At 42.0% G+C, this 16,468-nt stretch overlaps 1 pseudogene; it reads right to left on the reverse strand.

Moving 5' to 3' along the window:
• Positions 1 to 14,010: 14,010 nt before the first annotated feature.
• Positions 14,011 to 14,127, reverse strand: LOC132618305 (5S ribosomal RNA; annotated as a pseudogene).
• Positions 14,128 to 16,468: the final 2,341 nt, after the last annotated feature.

The raw sequence follows: 16,468 nt of genomic DNA on the forward strand, positions 1-16,468 counted from the left end.
TAGCTTCAAAGTTCTACTTTGTTATCTAAGTTGGCAACTTTCATTCAAACTTTCAAAACTCCAATTCTAAATCTACATAATTGTATTCATTTCTACATTCAAACTTATACAATCACATCCTAACTACAATCCAAGCCATACACGAAATTACACCAAAATCCATTATTTTCCAGAATTCTTTAAAACATCAAAATTCACGACGAACATTCTAATTCACGTCGTTTCATTCCGAATTCATTAACATCATAATAACTTCACATCTAAAGTCTCTAGCACCCAAAATATACAATAATATACATAGTGATACCAAGGGTATACGCTTTCCGATAATATCCAAAATCATTTTTCAACGCCAATTCCATTCATCAATCAATCGTTTACGACATAAGGGTCACAACAACACACTATACCAACTTAAACCAGATCAATTCACATCATTTTCCCTCCCTATGGCTCACGGCCAACACCCACTATACACACACACGCACGGCTTTCTATTTACATCAAAATTACGGGATTCTCGTCTATTTCCAATCCTTAACATATTCATATCAATTCTATAACATTAAAGGGGCAAAATTCTTACCTTTTCTTGAAAACCCGACTTGTCGTAAACGTCGTTCTTGCGCCAAACTAATTATACCCCGTTGAAGAGGGCCTTGAGTACTTCACAAATATGTGAAAACTTTGGATTTTTGGATCAACGATAGAACTTGGGAATTTCTTTCTCTTTTCTTTTTTGGGTTCGGCCGAAGCCCTTTGTGGGGTGGTTCTTGAAATTTTTGATCTAGTTTTCTTGATATTGGCTAAGCATACATAGTATATATCCTTTTAGGGGTCATGTGCATAGCACATGACCCTTTTAAAGTGGCTTGGGCCAATGGACATGGCCGGCCCCCTTCAATTGTTGGGCTTCAACTTTGGGTCATAATTTTCCTTGGCCCAATTAGTTAAAGTCTCGTTTTGTAATTCCCGAAACTAATTTCCGACATTCCAAATTTACCCTCGGCCTTTCCCGATGTCTTGACATTAAGAATTCCATAACCAACATAGTCACATTTACTAAAATCAAATTATGTCCTTATAGCACACAAGTCGTAATTATTTCTCGATTTCCAATTATACGAAAACACGGGACATAACATTCTCCCCCCCTTAAGAACATTCGTCCCCGAATGTTAGATTAATCTTATAAGGTCTTATGATCAAGGCAGGAGTGTCCCTTTTTAATAATGACATACATAATTCATTTTATCAATCAACACAACAAACTGAAAAAAAAATTAGATTACCTGAGGACGTCGGAAACAAGTGGGGATATTTCTTCTTCATCTCGTCCTCCGCCTCCCAAGTCATCTCCTCCCGATTATTGTTGCGCCACAGGACTTTGACGGAGGGCACTTCTTTAGTGAGTAGTCTCCGCACCTGTCGATCCAGAATAGATACAGGCTGCTCGTCATAAGATAACTGCTCCGTCACCTGAATGTCATCTACTGGGAATATCCTGGAAGGATCACCAATACATTTCCGCAACATAGACACATGAAACACCGGGTGTACGGCCTCCAAGTCGGATGGTAAGTCTAGCTCATAGGCGACCTCGCCTATCTTTCGCACGATCTGATACGGCCCAATGTACCGGGGGCTCAACTTACCCTTTCTACCGAATCTCGTGACACCCTTCATGGGCGACACCTTCAGGAATACCCAGTCGCCAATCCGGAACTCTAACGGTCGACGTCGTCTATCTGCATAAGCTTTCTGTCGACTCTGAGCAGCCAATAATCGTTCTCGAATAAGCTTTACCTTATCTACAGCTTCCTGGATCACATCTGGCCCAATCAGCTTAGTCTCGCCCACGTCAAACCAACCAATGGGAGATCTGCATTTCCTGCCATACAGGGCTTCATACGGTGCCATCTGGATGCTGGAGTGATAACTGTTATTATAGGCAAACTCAATAAGCGGCAAATGACCATCCCAGCTGCCCCTGAAATCAATAACGCAGGCCCGCAACATATCTTCGAGCGTCTGAATTGTGCGCTCGGCCTGCCCGTCGGACTGAGGGTGAAAAGCTGTACTAAGACTCACCTGAGTCCCTAATCCCTCCTGAAATGACCTCCAGAAATTTGCTGTAAACTGGGTACCTCGGTCAGTAATAATAGATATAGGGACTCCGTGAAGTCTGACTATCTCTCTGATATACAATCTGACATAGTCCTCAGCCGAATAAGTAGTCCGAACCGGAAGGAAATGGGCTGATTTCGTCAGCCTATCAACAACAACCCAGATAGAGTCGTACCTGCGTGGAGTGCGCGGTAATCCAACAACGAAATCCATATTAATCATCTCCCATTTCCAGGCTGGAATTTCCATCTCCTGTAATAATCCACCGGGCTTCTGATGCTCGATCTTGACTTGCTGGCAGTTCGGGCACTGACTAACAAACTCAGCAATATCTTTCTTCATGCCGTCCCACCAATACAAACTCCTGAGGTCCCGATACATTTTAGTGGAACCAGGATGAACAGAATACCGTGCATTATGGGCCTCGCCCATAATCTGCCGCCGTAAGCCCGCAACGTCAGGTACACAGAATCTGCCGTCATATAATAATACTCCGTCCGGCGAGATCTCAAACTGAGTCTTTGCTTTATTAAGGGCCACAGCTCTGTACTGAATCAAAAGAGGATCCTCAAACTGGCGCTGCTTTACCTCCTGAATAATAGATGACTCAGCAACTGGACAAACAGAAATCCCAGAATCTCCAGAATCCACCAAACGGACTCCGAGGCTGGCCAGCTGATGAATGTCACGAACCAAATCTCTCTTATCAGATGGAACATCAGCCAGACTGCCCACGGACTTGCGGCTAAGCGCGTCAGCTACCACATTGGCTTTCGCCGGATGGTACAGAATATCAACGTCGTAGTCCTTTAGTAGCTCAAGCCATCTCCGCTGCCGCAAATTTAGTTCCTTCTGCCTAAAAATATACTGGAGACTCTTATGGTCCGTATAGATATCAACATGGACCCCATATAAATAATGCCGCCAAATCTTCAAAGCATGAATCACCGCGGCCAACTCAAGATCATGAGTGGGATAGTTCTTCTCGTGCGGTCTGAGCTGCCGGGAAGCATAGGCTATAACTCGACCGTGCTGCATCAATACACATCCTATCCCAATACCAGAGGCGTCACAATAGACAACATACCCGTCAGATCCCTCTGGAAGAGCCAAAACTGGTGCTGTAATCAGTCTCTCCTTCAGCATCTGAAAGCTGCGCTCGCAGGCATCTGTCCACTGGAATTTTGCTGCTTTCTGGGTAAGCCTCGTCAGTGGTGCTGCAATAGAAGAAAAATCCTCCACAAACCTGCGATAATACCCAGCCAATCCCAGAAAACTGCGCACCTCTGTCGGTGTAGTAGGCCTGGGCCAATTCTGCACAGCCTCAATCTTCTGCGTGTCAACCCGAATACCGTCTGCGCCGACAATATGGCCCAAGAATGCCACAGAAGTCAACCAGAACTCACACTTAGAGAATTTAGCATATAACTTCTGCTGACGGAGGATGCCAAGTACCGTCCTCAAATGATCTGAATGCTCCTCGGCTGATCGCGAGTAAATCAGAATATCATCAATAAACACAATAACAAACATATCCAAGAAAGGCCGAAATACCCGATTCACGAGATCCATAAATACCGCTGGAGCATTAGTCAACCCGAAAGACATAACTCTGAATTCATAATGCCCGTACCGAGTCCTAAAAGCAGTCTTCGGGATATCTGATTCTCGCACTCGCACCTGATGATAACCTGAGCGCAGATCTACCTTCGAAAAATATTTAGCACCCTGCAACTGATCAAACAAATCATCAATCCGGGGGAGGGGATATTTATTCTTTATAGTCACCTTATTCAGTTGCCGATAATCAATACACATCCGCAGTGACCCATCTTTCTTTCTCACAAATAATACCGGCGCTCCCTAGGGTGATGTACTGGGTCTGATAAAACCCTTATCCAACAAATCTTTCAGCTGCTCTTTCAATTCCTTCAATTCAGCCGGTGCCATTCTGTACGGAGGAATAGATATAGGCTGCGTATCCGGCAACAGCTCTATGGTAAAATCTATCTCCCGCTCGGGCGGAAGACCCGGAAGCTCATCAGGAAATACATCTGGGAATTCATTAACGACCGGAACAGACTGAATAGTAGGTGTCTCAGCTGTAGTGTCATGCACACGAACCAAGTGATAGATATAGCCTTTCTGAATCATCTTCTTAGCCTTGAGGTACGAAATAAACTTACCCCTCGGCGATGCTGTAGACCCGAACCACTCTATAACTGGTTCCCCTGGAAACTGAAAACGGACTACCTTTTTCTGGCAGTCAACATTAGCATAACAGGAAGCTAACCAGTCCATACCCATAATGACATCGAATTCCAGCATATCTAATTCTATCAAATCAGCTTTAGTGCAGCGATCACATATAGTCACAGAACAATCCCTATATACCTGCCTCGCTATAATACAATCCCCGACCGGTGTAGCGACCTCAAATGGCTCTATAGGCTCAGACACTATCCCAATTTTACTAGCAACAAGCGGGGAAATATACGATAAAGTAGAACCAGGGTCAATCAATGCATATACAGATCTGGAGAAAACCAGTAATGTACCTGTGATGACATTCGGCGAAGCCTCCTGATCCTGGCGGCTGGCCAATGCGTATATGCGGTTCGAGGGACCGCTAGAACCTGAAACACCACCGCGGCCTCGACCGCGTCCCGCCGGTGTCGGCGCACCTCGCCCTGCAGGGCGTGCAACAGATGGAGCAGATGATGAACCGGCGGCTGACCTTGTCGGCTGAGCCACACTACCAGAACCGCTAGCCAACGGACAATCTCGCATAAAATGGCCCTGACCACCGCACGAAAAACAAGCTCCAGTAGCTCGATAGCACTCCCCAGGATGAGACTTCCCGCAATGAGAACAACGGGGCCTCGGTGGTCTGGCCTGGCTGGGGCCTCTAGATACCTGTGAACCTGCCGCCCTGGAGCCCTGACCGGCCCCAGACGGTCCTACACTATCAAACCTCCTGCCGCCAGACTGAGTACTCCGGCCGGACGGAGGAAGCTGTCTGCCTGTCTGCTGCTGCTGAGGCTGCCCGCCTCGAGAATCTCCAGAATATCCCGCAGACCTAGCCCTCTTGGGCGGCCTCCTGTCCCGATCTCTGCTAGAATAATCAGACCTGTGACGGTCCTCCATACTCATCGCATAGGCCTGAAGTCGGGCAATGTCCATGTCTGCCTGCAATGACACTGCCATACAGCTATCAACCAGATACCGGTCCAATCCCATAACATATCTGTGCATCCGATCGGACATATCTGCTACCACGGCCGGTGCATATCGGGCCAGAGAATCAAACTCAAGGTTATACTCGCGAACACTCCGACCCCTCTGCTGCAGACGTAAGAATCGATCAGCCTGCGCCCGCCGTAACTCTGGGGGCAAAAAGTGGCGGGTGAATGCTGTCACAAACTGATCCCAAGTGGCTGGAGGGGCACCCTCTCCCCTAGACAGCTCCCAAGTCTCGTACCAGTGGGTAGCCACATCTCGAAGCCTGTGCGAAGCCAGCTCAACTGACTCGGTCTCTGAAGCCCTGACCAAGTCCAGTGAGCGTCGCATCCCCCGAATAAAGTCATGGGGGTCCTCATCGGGCTTAGACCCGAAGAACTCTGGAGGGCCACATAGCAAAAACTCCCTAACTCTCAGGCTGTCCCGCCTGTCATCGTCATCGTCGTCCCTCCGCCCGCGTCTGCGAGCCTGTCCTGCCACCAAGGTAGTCAACAACTGTACAGCCTCTCTCAAGGTCCTATCCTCCGCCCCTGGCTGAGGAGCTGGGGTCTCGGGTGCGGGTACACGGACCTCTGGAGCTGCTGAAGGTCCTGCTCCAGGCTGTACTAGTGGGGGTGTAGCAGACCCCTCAGAATGAGGCACATCCTCAGGCAAATCATAAACACGAGCCCGGGTAGCTCGCTGCGCCTGGCTAGTCTCTCCAATCCTCGCCTTGCCCTTCTGGGCCGCCGTTGCCTTCTTCGGAGGCATCACTGCAAACACAAAGGCGAGTCAGATCAAAATCATCCTAATAGCACAGCTCTATCATACGATCTAAGATTCCAAAGAAAGTAACATCCTAAATGCCCTGTAGCTTCCCGTTTATGGATGTGGTGCACAACACATCGATAAACAAGACTCTACGAGACACGGCCTGTAGACATTCCGAGGACAAACCGCTCTGATACCACTTTTGTCACGACCCAGCCCCGTGGGCCGCGACTGGCACCCTACCTGGGTACCCAGACCGAATCGCACATTCATTTGCAAATCCAAGCTTATTTCATAATTTTTCGAAATCATATCGAACATAATTTATATCAAAATATGTCTTAAGCGGTCTTGCCAAATCAAAATATCGTATCAAATACAAACGAAGCGGCGGAGTAGACATCGCCGGCCAAAAGTGCAAACATAAGCATAAGGGCTATTTGGGGCCATCATAACGAACGGACCGCTCTAAGACCAGAAAACAAAATCAGACAACCATACATAGGACCCTCGCCCCACATATATGACTACAGGCCTCTACAAACTCAAAACAAAGACATATGGCGAGACAGGGCCCCGCCATACCCAAATAGTCAAACATACCGAATATATACAAAGCAAAAAGAGTCTGTACCAAAAGTGGACTCCGGATCAAATAGGAGTACTCCGGAATAGCAAGAAGTGAAGCCTACTGCGGAGGATCACCGATATCTGCACCTGCGGGCATAAAACGCAGCCCCCGAAGAAAGGGGGTCAGTACGAAATATGTATTGAGTATGTAAAGCATGGAGTACAGAAATATGGATCAAAACCGATAGCAAATCAAATGTCAACGTGGAGTAAAAATGGGTAGGTCAAAATCTATATCGAAATCATATACGTATACATAATGCAAATGAAATCATGCAAACGCTTAGGAACGTGGTCGCCACTCCGACGCTGGCGCCACACACAGCATAACACTAGAAGGTTTCAAATCTCCGTACATCCCCGAACACAAGCATAATCGTAGGTGAGCGTATCGCATCACGAGCCATATCACAGCATAACTCCAAACGGAACCCGGCCCTATGGCGAAGCCTCGGGAACCGTAACACAGCATACGACCGAATTATTATAAGGCGCACGAATCATAACCGGCCCGGGAACCGGTGAACGAAGTCATCATAAGGCACGAGCGGAGTCGTGAGCAAACAAATGCAATCCATATTTCAAAATAGCCTTTCAAAACTTAGTAGTCTCATAAGTCATTTCATAGTACAAAATAATCGAATACTTAGTCGATACAAAGTTTCATTTCACAAAACGTTTCCAAAATATTACGTATGGCTCAAAACGTAACTTAGCATATCATAATATTCAAAACATAGCCCATAGCAGAACGTTTCAAAATCAAAGGGTTCATATCAAATCTTATTCCAAAGGAGAGCCCGATAGGACAAATAGGGCGTCTCGGGGTTAGCGGGCCCACCTCGGGTCAAATTGAGGTGGCGAACATAATTCACGAACATTAATAGGCCAAAAGGTCATACATAATCATTACCAGGTGACCCGATCACATTTCGATAGGTTTCGGACGATTGGTGGCATTCTAGCCAAAATAGAGCCCTTAGGCTTCAATTGAATTGAATGAATAGTAACTTTTCTGTGAATCGGGTTTCGAGGAGCAGAAATGCTCCGGAAGTTCCAATATTCACCTAGCATACTAAGACATGCCAAACGAAGAAGTGGGAAGCTTTACATACCTCATAGATGTCGTAAGCTCTCCCGAAAGTCCAGTCCCGTTCCGTCAAAAATCTGCAAATGGTCAAAGTTACCAATTGAGATTCTTAGGCTTAAAAATGCCTTTAACTTCAATTTTTGCCTACCGAAATTTCGGCAGCATTTCCCCTATAAATCTAACATCCCCGAGGCTTAGCTCGGCTCAAAATACATCCACCACAACAGCCCACACGTCAACAAACAACACAAACAACAATCAAACCATTCTAGCTTCAAAGTTCTACTTTGTTATCTAAGTTGGCAACTTTCATTCAAACTTTCAAAACTCCAATTCTAAATCTACATAATTGTATTCATTTCTACATTCAAACTTATACAATCACATCCTAACTACAATCGAAGCCATACACGAAATTACACCAAAATCCATTATTTTCCAGAATTCTTTAAAACATCAAAATTCACGACGAACATTCTAATTCACGTCGTTTCATTCCGAATTCATTAACATCATAATAACTTCACATCTAAAGTCTCTAGCACCCAAAATATACAATGATATACATAGTGATACCAAGGGTATATGCTTTCCGATAATATCCAAAATCATTTTTCAACGCCAATTCCATTCATCAATCAATCGTTTACGACATAAGGCTCACAACAACACACTATACCAACTTAAACAAGATCAGTTCACATCATTTTTCCTCCCTATGGCTCACGGCCAATACCCACTATACACACACACCCACGGCTTTCTATTTACATCAAAATTACGGGATTCTCGTCTATTTCCAATCCTTAACATATTCATATCAATTCTATAACATTAAAGGGGCAAAATTCTTACCTTTTCTTGAAAACCCGACTTGTCGTAAACGTCGTTCTTGCGCCAAACTAATTATACCCCGTTGAAGAGGGCCTTGAGTACTTCACAAATATGTGAAAACTTTGGATTTTTGGATCAACGATAGAACTTGGGAATTTCTTTCTCTTTTCTTTTTTGGGTTCGGCCGAAGCCCTTTGTGGGGTGGTTCTTGAAATTTTTGATCTAGTTTTCTTGATAATGGCTAAGCATACATAGTATATATCCTTTTAGGGGTCATGTGCATAGCACATGACCCTTTTAAAGTGGCTTGGGCCAATGGACATGGCCGGCCCCCTTCAATTGTTGGGCTTCAACTTTGGGTCATAATTTTCCTTGGCCCAATTAGTTAAAGTCTCGTTTTGTAATTCCCGAAACTAATTTCCGACATTCCAAATTTACCCTCGGCCTTTCCCGATGTCTTGACATTAAGAATTCCATAACCAACATAGTCACATTTACTAAAATCAAATTATGTCCTTATAGCACACAAGTCGTAATTATTTCTCGATTTCCAATTATACGAAAACACGGTACATAACAATCATCATATGCATATACCGTACCCGGCCCTCTATCGAGGGACTCGGTGAACAATGCAGTGGAGTGCGCACGATAACATACCCGGCCCAGGACTCGGTGAAAGACATATTGAGGCATGCACGAGCAGAGTAGTGAGAAACCATATGCATATAAATCAGTTTTTAAGACTCGATAGGTAAGTACGTTAATCGACACTTGAAGGCTCATAAACACGTTTCGAGTCAATCCGAGTTAGCATAAGAAAGTTATGGACGTTATTCATTACAAAAACCTCTATGAACATATCAAAGCGATCCGAGACCTCTTATGAAAGTTAGGGACACTAATCCTTATAGAACCTTTTTAGGAACAGGAACTCTTTATGCTTTGCTCGTTACTCAATCATACAATAAGCTCGACTATATTAAGTATGCTCATGTCAAAAGGTGAATAAGAATCGTAAACAAGCTCGGAATTAAAGAATAGAGTTACCCCAAGATGTGTGTCATACCTTACTTAGCTCTAGGACATGCCAAAAGAAAGAAGGGTAAGCCTTACATATCTTGCCCGCTTTCTACGCTAATCCGAACTTAAGTCTTGGCCTTTCCAGAATCTATAACAATGTTAGTGAATAACAAACATTAGCTATAGATATCCAAGAATCTCATCCTTAACTAACACTTTGTCTACAGAAATTTCGGCAGCATTTCCCCTGTAAATACTACCATCCCCGAGAATCCACTCGGCTATATCATCAACAACAAATCCGAGAATTTAACTCGGCCAAATTATCAACAACAATACCAACAGTTATTCTAACAATATCCACAATAAATTCAAAAGCATACTAACATTAACAACTTTCTACAAACTTTGACGACTTTCCATTTACGTTCAATTCATAATTGCTTACATATTCAAATACTAATCCCCAACCATTTAAACAATGTTCAAGAATACTTCAAACAATCCGTACAATATTTAAAACAATTCAACCAATACTCCACTTTATCCAAAACCTTCCAAATGCAACAAGAACCTTAACAACACATTTCCTCCTTTCAAATTCAAGAACTACACCCACAATTCACACACTAACCACATTGTTCTCCATAAATACAAGAAATGGCTTTTAACATCACATTAGTTTCTAAACAACTCTCCAACACTTACAACTTCAACTAGAATCATCAAGCTTTCATTATCAACATAGGATTCATGACAACAACAACCAAATACTAGATAGAATAATTGATTCATTCTCTCCTATATCATACAACAACCACACGGCCACAACATACATCCATATTTTTCATGAATTTCACCCATTTTTACATACTACAACATACACAACCATCCATAACATATAAAAGAAGATTAATTCTTACCTTTTTCCTTAACTTCTCACTAGGCTATAATTATGAACTTGCCACAAAGAGAGGTATTCTTGCTCTAACAATTATACCACGTTAAAGAGGACCTTTGAATTAGTAGGAATACTAGAAGAATATAATTTTTTGGATCAAGATTGAAGGCTTCAAAATTTTTCTTCTTTTCTTTTTCCTTGGCCGAATAGGCCTTGTTTGTTTCTCTCCAAACTTCTTGAAGTTTCTAATTGTGGAAGATGAAAAACATGATCATCTTTTAGTTATTTATTTTGGATCCATATGGGCCTTGGCCCATATACCTTTGGACGGCCACTTTGGCCCATTTACTTAAGCCCATTTTTTTTTTGTGATTCATGAAAATTTATTTTCCAAATTCCAAATTTGCCCTTAGGCTTCCGCAATATTTCTATGAGCCATCTTGCGAATTTTCCTTTTTACCCCTAGCCACTCTTTATATTTCCGCATCAAATTTTTTTATAACCAACTTATATACCAAACAAGATCAAAATATGGCCTTGCCTTTAACTTGTCGCAATTGTCTCAAAATATCCGAATGCGCAAAATACGGGATATAACACTGTTGATCTTAAATATACACTGTACTAACTCTTTGTAGTTCCTTAGTCAGGCTCTCTAATCCTTTACATCCTTGTCACAATCTTTCTTACCCTTACATTCCAAATGTTTATCCAGCATTACTTTGTCGCTAGTGAGCATAATGGTTATGTTCCTTAGGCTATTCTCCCCAATTCCTTTCCAAGACCAGTTATATCAATATCCATACGTATATACATAATGCTTCCACACCATTTTTTCCCAATGCGTATCGCTTGGGACAATCTATAACCCGAGTTCAAACTAATTTCAAGGCTCACAACATCTTCGAGCTCCTGCCACAACTTTTTCTTTAGCTTCCTTCAGCATAGGACTACGGCAATTCTTACTCCACTACGATTATCTTGCAACGTAAGTATATTTATTTTCGATTTCCGTGTACCGGCGATCACTTTGTCTGTCGTTATTCTTTGTTGGCTTTCCGTTGGCCTTCTTGCAATTGTTGTTGAGCTTAACTTCACGTTGATGGTTCATATAATTTCATAGTATATGCTCTCATGTTCATTATAATTAGTGATCCGTGCGATGTTTTCTAATATCCGGTGGTACGACTCTCTTTCCCATTCATAAGAGCAGCGTTCTTCCTTTCTTCAAAAATTGCCAAACTACCAATCGTTGTTCCTTTTGCTACAATTGTCATCCCTTCTGACGCTAAAATTCCCTTTTGTTGTCATCCCAAGTATTCTTTCGGTTCGTCATCCTCTCCATTATCCTTTGTTAATTTAGATTGGAGGCCTTTCTTGCTCTCTTTATTACCCTTTAGGACTTGTCGCTGCATACTTAGGTACGGCGCAGTGTTTTTCCCGATACGAAGGATTCAAACCACGGTCTAGAAATATCGTAGCTCATGTCGGCGTGAAGTATTCTCTTGAGTTGTTTTCCATACTTTCTTCCTATACCTCCTTCTTTCTAATACCTTCTTGATACGCCAATATGCCTCGAGCTTTGTCTTCGACCTAATAAATTTCTTCTTCTGGAGCTTAAGAACGTCATAATTCCTTTCAAGTCTATTATGCTCTTCCCCTCTTTTGAAGGAGGTCCTTATACACCAATAGCCTTCGAGTATCCATCGTCTTCGATAATTATCTGCCGCCTTTCACGATCTTCTTAAGGCCGGAGTTCCTTCATAGTATGGTTTGACTTATCTATCCTTTTGCTAGTTACAATCTTGTATTCAATCGGAATACTTATAAGAGTCAGATCCAATTCTGATGCCTTCTTTACTGTCTTTTATGGCTAATGATTTCCTGGACCGACGAGTTAATGGGGACATCAGGATTCACTACGTCCTTTACGAATTTTCGATTATACCTTACTCTTTTATCCCTCGTCTTTCTTCCCGACTTTGTTTATAACCTTTTTAAAATTCTTCTTACCATGAGTTCTCCTTACATTTATGTCTATACTATACCATTTTATCAATATTCCACACCCTTCCATCCACTATCAGTCCTTCCACCTGTTTAGCTCATTTGCTCATAATTCTTCTTAACTACGCGTTTGTGTTGCAGCTTTGCGTCAAAGTTTTCCTAGCGTCCTGCTACTTCTTGCTCTTATCATAGAATTCTTACAGTTTACACTCTCTCCATCCTCGTTCATCGAGCCTTTATCTGTCTTGATCTACGGCCGGGTTGTCCTCCATGCACGTTCCTTATATAGCATTCTATTTCCTCTATGATTAAATCTCTACGATCTTTACAGGAATTCTTGTTCCATGTCATTAATTTTCTAATCAATTGTGTTGACCCATTATCCTCATTCTTATCTCGATGATTGATCGGTTTCCTACATCCAAATCATTAAAGTATCCTTCTTACTCCCGTGGTTAAGGATTTCCAATTACATTGCTCCTAAATGCTCTCCTCCCCTCCTCATGTTATAACATTGACCCTCAAGTTCATAGAATATCCTTTTAGAGTTACAAATCCGTTTTATTTCTAAATCATCTTTTAGGATAGCTTTCTCCCTTTCCAAGGTGATTATGCCTGCTTGGTCGTGCCTTTATTTCTTCGATTGCCTCTAAAGAACTGGGAATCCCTTAACATTGTTGCCAAACCTGCTTATTCTTTCTCATTTCCTCTTTCTATTCCTGGTTACTTCCCTTCAGTCCCATTTACCAATATTTGTTCTTCTAATCTTGCACGTTCATCTTTTGTCCGTGCTACCATACCCTATTCCTTTCACATACCTACTTTCAAATTTTATCCAAATACTCCCTTGCCTTGCCCGTCGTCTCTCTTGGAAGCTTGAATCACCCTCATTTCTTACTTCTCACTCTTTTTTTTTTCTTTTCTCAAGACATTCTAATCTCTTTACTTTCTATATACTCACTTTCTTTCTTTCCCTGATGTTATTGCATTAGGACTTTTCAACTTTAACCTGTAGTGAAAATAACATCAACTTACCTTGTAACATTTGTACCACTTTTGTCACTTGAACTTCATTACCTTGTTCGATTAATGCCTTCAGCATATAGCAACGTCGGTTGCTGGGACACACATATCGGTTGGCGCTGCCACATATGGGATGTCATACACACACACAGATATATATATATATATATATATATATATATATACACTAACGCCTCGCTTACAAAGTATTTCCAAATACTATTCGAGCTTATCCTAATTCTAGGGCTGTGATGCGCCTTCTTTCTTCTTGCCGATCTAGTCCACCTCATCTTTTACAACCTTTTAGGGTTTCTAACCACTCTGCATACTCCAATTTCCCTTAGGCTACTCCAGCTTCTCATCTGTCTCTTATGTCCACATTTGTAGGACTCTTAGTATACTTCTCAGGGGGTCACCCATCTTAATATTACTCTCACCCCAGCACGCTTAACTTCAGAGTTCTGATGGGACCCGGTGCATTAGTGCTGGTATGATCGCATCCATCCTACTGCGTGACCCTTTATCACATGACCTAGAACAAATTGAGGTTCTAAAGGATTCCAATAAATTTTCGTAATGCATCTCCTTCCGGATTAAATGGGATCTCTTACTCTTCCGACTAAGCAAATGCTAATTTGGCCTTTGAAATTCTCAAAAATTACCTTCAATCTGCATGTATGACTACTTTTCATCCCAAATTTCAAGATTCTCAATGGTGGCGAAAATACCTTGATCGTAGTTACTTATAAACACTTAAGTTATTGGTCCCCTCTACAATTTCCGCTCATCACTATTAAGTATTACCCTGTAGCAATTACATACACACATAGGACATTTCAATAAAAACTCATATACCTGTAATCGACCTGTCCTGATGTCATGACCCGACTAGGGCCATGACGGGTACCCGGAGCTAACTACCAAGCACCACTCATTGTACTACTCATCATACTCATCCTGCATTCATTCATTATTCTCATGCTTCTAATCATAAGGAAAACCATTCTCACTTTGAAACATATTTACTTTTATATACCTAAGCCCTTCGGCTTTCAAAATAATATATATGCAATGAGGAAATCGTGAGACCATACTACCCACACATACGTATCTACGAGCCTCTACTAGAGTACTAGACATATGGACGGGACAGGACCCCGTCGTGCCCAAAATACATGTACACAAAAATAATAATCAATGGCACCTCCGGAACAATGGAGGCCTCTCAAAGTCTGCTGATAACTCCTACGAATCTGGATCACCTCCCTATCTACCTGTGGGCATGAACACAACATCCAAAGGAAAGGACGTCAGTACGAGCATTGTACTGAGTATGTAAGGCATGAATAGAATGAACATAATAAAGCAATCATAAGACATGAGGTGAAGATATAACTTGCTCGACCTTTAAGAGTAAACACATGTTTCACATCATACATATATAAACATATCTCATGTACCATCGTCATTAACCCGCGTCCGAGTAACCATCATACGCCGCCCACTAGTGGTGTCATGCCCGACCCTCTAGGCTCGGTATAGTCGTAAGCAGCATGCCTTAGCAGTGTCATGCCCGGCCCTATAGGCTCGGTGTAATCATATGCAGCCCGCCTTAGCTGTGTCATGTCCGTCCATATAGGCTCGGTGTAATCATATCATCATGAACTCATCATCATCATACATTTGTCATAGAACATGCATTAGAGCTTAAAGACAATTTATAACTATATCGGGGTGAAATAAGGTCGAGAACCCCCGTTTCCATTATGGGGTAATCAAGATCATCATACCTGACCTTGAAAGAACTAGCATCATAAGGTAGGTCTAGCAATAGTGAATAATATCAAGGAATCGTATAAGGGGCATTAGTTTCATAAAACGTCAGATCATATTCATAGCATGAACTTCGTGAGAGTATCATATGATAGGCTTTAGAATCTCTAGACGTAGGCTCATCATTACCATTATCGGATTCATAACGTATCTCTTATTCTTTTGTCTCATAAGAAGCTATATATAACGTTGGATCATATTTTCCAGAATGTAAGAAAGTCATGGAGAGATAAAGGGAATTCATATCATGAGAATCATTCCTTTAGAAGGAAGGGACTAGCTTTACATACCTTTTCATTTAGCTACCCTGTCGCTTGAACGTTCTTCTTCAATGTTCTCGTTTCTGCCTTCAAGAGAGTTTGTACTAACATTAGATAATAGATACCTTAAGCATACTTGACTAAAGCTAGAGAAAATTGGGTAGCATTTCCTTTGTTTATACTACTTTATCCATATCTTATATCAACTCCCAAACTTCTATAATAACATTCACAATATCATAAGCAATAATCTTCATTCACCAACATCATCCAAATTTCACAATTTTACTTCAAACCACCCATAACCATGGTCATAGCACACTATTATATTCACTCATATATATAATGTTTATCCCATGTTCTTAATGTCATTTATTACATAATTATAATCACAACATATGAAGAATCATGATTCATTCAAAGCTACTACTCAAAAATGTTACTATTCTCACATTCATGAGCCATCCTCTACTTTCTTTCATAATCCAAGTCTTTCAACCTCTCAATACCTTAGACAACATGGAATGATCATAAAACTCACCTTGGTTAATGTGAGAATGAGCTTTGAGTGGTAACACTTCACTTGACCAAAACCCTAGTTCCACTTCCAATGAGATTTCTTGCCTTGGATGAACCCTAGTGAGTTTCTTGCACTTGATTCTCTTGGTTTGATGAAGTTGATCATGAGTTTCTCTTGAATTCTTGTGGAAGATATGTGGAGAATATTCTAGAGAGTTCTAGAGAGAAGGA

The sequence above is a fragment of the Lycium barbarum genome, chromosome 1 (genome assembly GCF_019175385.1).
Source record: "Lycium barbarum isolate Lr01 chromosome 1, ASM1917538v2, whole genome shotgun sequence".
Classification (NCBI taxonomy): Eukaryota; Viridiplantae; Streptophyta; class Magnoliopsida; order Solanales; family Solanaceae; genus Lycium; species Lycium barbarum.